We start from the raw sequence: 6,000 nt of genomic DNA, 5'->3' as shown, positions 1-6,000 counted from the left end.
GGAACTAAAATCATTGCAATCCGAGAAAAAAAGCTTACCCATCCCTATGAATAAGGTCACTGCTAGAAGCAATTTTAGACTGATGGAGAATTTCCTGCATTCTTTTCCTGGTGAGAGTACTAAAAGAGCATTCAAATGACAGAAAGACTGCAGGGGAAGTTTAGTGTGGCTGTTACTGTCTGCATATGGTTAAACTGCCAGTGTTGGCCCCATTAGAACACTACTGTCTCTCCATATAAAATCATTTAGTGGCTCGCTTGGTTTGTTGTCACGCTCAGCGGCCGCTGGTTGGCTGCTGCAACGGCTCCTTTCATCTCTAGGTTATCACCAATGCACATTGCATTCAGCACGATGAGCTTGAAAGCAAATTCTCTAGGAATACGCAGCTCTCTGTGGCATCAAACCAACATGCCATAAGCCTCACAGACCCAGATCAGTTCTTAAATGCATTTCAATAAAGAGCTTCTAATGGAGAGTGAATAACTGAAGTCTTTTCAAAAAACATTATTTATTGCACACTGTTAGAAGTTCAGAAGAGTGTGTCTCAAAGCTGATAACTCCAGGATGTTAATTTGGTTCAGCAAATTTTACTTGCATTTATGTCTTGCCAAAGATTGCTGCTGTTATTACTGCTGAAAAAAACACTTCTTTAGATTTTAAAATGTTCTTTAAACTAAGAAAATAAAGGTTATTAATGAAAGATTATTTGGCGAACCCAAAATGATTCTTCTACAGCAACGCTGCGAAAAAACCCTTTAAAAACCTTTATTTTTAAGACTTTGATTTTACAAGTAATAAACTACTAATATGAACTAGTAAAATAATTTTACTACTTATCAATTTTATCACCTGCTATATTTTCCAGTTCTGAGCGGTTGCACACCTTTATATTACTGTTTATGCTCTCTTGGTTTTGTGCAGGAGTTGATTTGTTTGGATTGTTCACTGTATTTCATGATTGCTGTAATACTGAGAACAGTTTTTCTCTGTGGAATCACTGTCCACGGATTCCAGCACACATTACAGTCTTCCTCATTACAAGCTTTCATTCAGATGAAATCCAATTAGTCACAACATGGTCCATGTAATTTCACTTTCACAAGAGGGGCAAAAAGTAAAAAGGCTTGAACATTTATGACCTTCCCAAAAAGTATAAGTTTTATTCCAAAATACTGAATGAAATTGGACATTTTTTTCCAACAGGATGACACACTAAAGTCTACTGGCCTTTTATTTTATAAAATTTTTTATAAGAGACGAGCCCTTCAATATATCCTGACCCTAATTTTTAGTTTCAACAGGATATTAAAGTGTCTTTTACAAGTGCTAATTTTAGACCCTTCACATGAACAGAACATGCCGTGTGATCTGTCACAGCACTGCCTCTGCTGCTCCCTATCAGCATCATTTTAAATAACATTTCCTCTTATTGCTCTGAGAGCAATCCTGATGAATTCAATTATACATTGCACTTTTATTAGAGTCGCTGAAGGACGCCCATGGGCTCAGCTTTATTTATCTGTGTTAAAGAGTCTTTCTCTGGCATCGCTTTCACTCTGAGAGGAACACACACAGTTCAGACAACAATCTAATAAATCTTACATAAACCTTGATGCGGCCTATTGCCGCTGTCTTTGCACTCAGAGCGACATATCCATTTGCTTTATTGATGTTTTAGCACTAACATGTAGACAGATCTTTATTCTGAGAAGGCTGAAAACATTAGCCCTGCTTTCAGAATTATGACAGTGTAGGAGGACAGAAAGACAGAATTGTTGAGTTAATGCGATTATGCATTCATAGGATAGTGGCACAAATGAAAGGAATAGTTCTGTCATCAATCGCTCACCCTCATGTCGTTCCAGACCCGTATGGCTTTCTTTCTTCTGTGGAACACAAAAGGAGAATATCTGAAGACTGTGCCGGTCGCTCTATTGGACACAAAAAATAATGAACATGGACTGAAGTTTTCAAGCTTCAAAAAAGGAACATAAAAGTGGTGCACTATATTCCAAGTCTTCTGTGGCCATATGATAGCTTAGTGTAAAAATAAAACCGATACATTTCAAAGAAACAAGTATTCCAGTTCATGAATTAACCATTAACCATTAACCATTCAGACCAGATCAACCGATTCAAACAACTCAAAATGACTGATGTGTTCACTAAATTCACTTTGATTTGTTTACTCTTTCTATCACAAAGCTACTTTTCAGAAAGTGAGCCTTTGCAAAAGCTACTTGCATTTTCAGATATATTTTGAAATGAATGGACTTTCAATAAAACTTGGCTGCCTATACAGTAGAAGAGAGAAATAAAGTTTGACTAAAGACAAAATGCTGTTGTCATCCTCTTTGCCAAACAGGTATAGGTATAGGAAAACTACAACACCCCATAATGCACTGGGCATATTGCCATCAAAGGCCACTCCCACCAGTCTGCAATGTATGAATACACTTGACCAGAGTCAAACACTGCCTTGCTTTAGTTTTAAGCAACTAACTTTTAGTCATAAATTTGTTGACTTGTATTGTTCAAGGGTTCAAGAATTCAAAGATTTAACGTTTAGCGGCAGTGACTTTGGGTTTCCAGTGAAGAATCCAGTGTGTTCACGCTGTGGCCAAAGGCTGCAAAGAATCTTAAATATGGAGAGAACACTGCAATGGAACGTCTGAAAAAACATTTGCGTTTGTAAACAAGGTTTCAAACTGGATAACCACAAACACAGTCGCGGCGTCCGAAATCGAATATTTCCCTATTATATAGTATGTGAAAAACAGTACGGCAAAAGAGTAGTATATCCGAATACATACTGTGCGTCCGAAATCTGAGTCTTAGTAGGTGCTACATCTAAATTTGAAGTTACTCTGTGTCCGTTAAAAAAGTATGTTCTATATCAGTGGTTCCCAATTCCAGTCCTCGTGACCCACTGCTCTGCACATTTTGTATGTCTCCCTTATTTAACACACCTGAACCAGATCATCAGCTCATTAGGAGAGACTCCATGAACTGAACTGAGTGTGTCAGATAAGAGAGACCTATAAAATGTGCAGAGCAGTGGGTCACGAGGACTGGAATTGGGAACCACTGTTCTATATAGTATGAATGTGTGTATGAATGTATTTCGGACGTACTATATCCACCATGTTGTCATTATCACATGATCTACCAGTGTCAATTACGTCACTTTACTGCCATTCACAAATCCTCTCCCGTGGCCTCATGGGATAGTAAAGTGTCCACCGTCTGTACACTTCAGAATTTCACCGGAAGTAGTATCCGGGTACTTTTCGCCAACTGTTTTTCGAATACTATAAGAGAACGAGTAAACATTTTTAATTTACATATACTACCGACATTGTAACAATACAAAACGGGTTGAAAATCGGCGAAGTTACGCTAATATTTTTATACATATCTTATGCTCATATTTTTAAACATAGTTTTTGGCCATTTTTAATGTAAACATGTTTTTATTGTCCAGAATATATTTTAAAAGCAACATTTTGAAGTCAGTGTGAAGTCCTAAAATGCATTTTAAGATTTAAAATGAAATTTCTTGACCCTTGAAGTACATTTTCAAATATATTTTGCCATTTCAAAAGTTTAAATAATACATATTTTAAATATGAAAAACAATTTTGCCAGATGGGATAGAACTAGTTTTATAGATCACTCTTATAACACTTGTATGGTGCTTTTGCACTCTTTTTAAAGTGTGAAAGCTTCCGTCCGCATTAGTTGTGATTGCATGGAAAAGAGCGACCAACACAGTCTTCAAAATGTCTACTTTTGTGTGACAGGATTGATGACATAATTTAAATTTTGGGGAACTATCTCTTTAATATGATTTAAAAAAAAAAAATCTTACAGTGAAACTTATGGCTCCATATTCACACAAAACACAACATTGGCCCATATAAGCATAATTATATCTGAGAATATATGAACGCTACTGATTCAAGAAAACAGATGTAAATGTCAACTCATATTGTCATTTAGTCATTATTTTATGGCCTGGTCCTGTGTGTGAGGCATATTGATGGAGATTACTCAGTAGTAATAAGAAAGAAAAAAAATAGCGAATTCCTTCCTGCCATATTGAACACATCAATCATCTTGATGAATAAGTTACTGATTACAAATTCAAATGAAACAAGGATGGGGTTTGTATTGACCCGTAGTGTGAAAAAAGTAAAAATGAGGTCCAAACGGAAGCTAGGTTTCATTATGACATTATAACTGAGAATATATGATCACAGGGTGCTAGGAAAAGAAATTAGCTTTGACCTTTTGCGTGGTCTATAGGTTTGAATCAGTAGTTCTCATCTACAGTCAAACCAAGAATGTTCATTCCCTAAAGGCCTGAGGCAGCTTGCAAATAATTTTAGCTTGATATATTTGAGCTTGATTCAGCTTGAATAATAATATCTCTGTAAAAGACAACTATTTTCCATAGGTTGGACTAGTCCCATTAACTCTTTTGGTTGATGCTGAAACTGAACACAAAAGCACATTTTCCCATTAAATAACATTCAAAAGTCCCAAAAAATAAAAATAAAGGTTTAGCTCCAACACTAATCAAACCTGTAACTCTCTAGTAATTCTGAAGTCCTTGAGTAGCTTGTTAGGTAACACTTTATATTACGACCCGCAAACAACTGCGTAAGTAAACCGAAATAACGGTGTACGTTTCTGTAATTATAGTGTACTTCCGTGTAGGTATAAGGGAACAATATGTTAAGTTTTGGGTAATAAAGGGGTACAACCAGATATACAAGCAAATTATTTATAATGTAATTATTTTAAAACTAACAGGTACCTATTCTGTTAATATATTCCAGGCAAAAATTGTACGTCAGTTGTATATAAAAGTTTTTATCACATTTCTGGCAAAAATTTTTCTTGTGCAATGTAGTTACAGGGTAATTTTGACATCTGTGGGTTGTAAATTACACACACACATATATATATATATATATATATATATATATATATATATATATATATATATATATATATATATATATATATATATATATATGGCTGTATGTAAGCACAGTATGATACAAATTTAATCTGAAACAATTTTATAAACAGCTGATTTCGAAAAACATTGGCAATGCTATTTATTGGCTTTTTTTTACTAAACTACTTAACGTTAAGCCAAGTAAGTATTGCAATGACACTTAAATGTTAGGGCAAATATACTGTGTAATTAAAAGTTTGTTTTGTTTTGTTTTTTTAATAAGAGTTCCTTTCTCTGTAATTACTGTGCAAATAGTGTTGTTTCGTATTGTTACATAGTAAGTAGTGTTTGTTACCCATTTCAACTGTGAATTTACAGGGTAAGTGTAACTCCTGCGGGCTGTAAATTAAAGTGGCGCTTGTTACCCCCTTGTTCTGTGTAGTTACAGGGTAAGTGTAACTCCTGCGGGCTGTAAATTAAAGTGGCGCTTGTTACCCCCTTGTTCTGTGTAGTTACAGGGCAAGTGCAGTAAATATACAATAAAGGATCCCATTTAATTTCTGACTTTTATTTTACAAAAAAAATTCAAAACACTTTTTGCATCTTAATAAAGCATTGTCTTTTCTACAGTATACTCAAACAACAAAGTTTAACTTACAACCCACAGATGTCAAAATTACCCTGTAACTACATTGCACAAGAATTTTTTTTGCCAGAAATGTGATAAAAAACTTTTATATACAACAGACGTACAATTTTTGCCTGGAATATATTAACAGAATAGGTACCATTTTTAAAATAATTACATTATAAATAATTTTCTTGTATATCTGGTTGTACCCCTTTATCACCCAAAACTTAACATATTGTTCCCTTATACCTACACGGAGGTACACTATAATTACAGAAACATACACCGTAATTTCGGTTTACTTACGAAGTTCTTTGCAGGTTGTATATCTGCTTGTTACCCCTTTATTACTCAAAACTTAACATATTGTTCCCTTGTACCTACACGGAAGTACACTATA

Source organism: Rutilus rutilus (assembly GCF_951802725.1).
Source record: "Rutilus rutilus genome assembly, chromosome: 1".
Lineage (NCBI taxonomy): Eukaryota > Metazoa > Chordata > Actinopteri > Cypriniformes > Leuciscidae > Rutilus > Rutilus rutilus.
The sequence above is the reverse complement of the archived record's forward strand: the minus strand, read 5'-3'. Positions refer to the sequence as shown.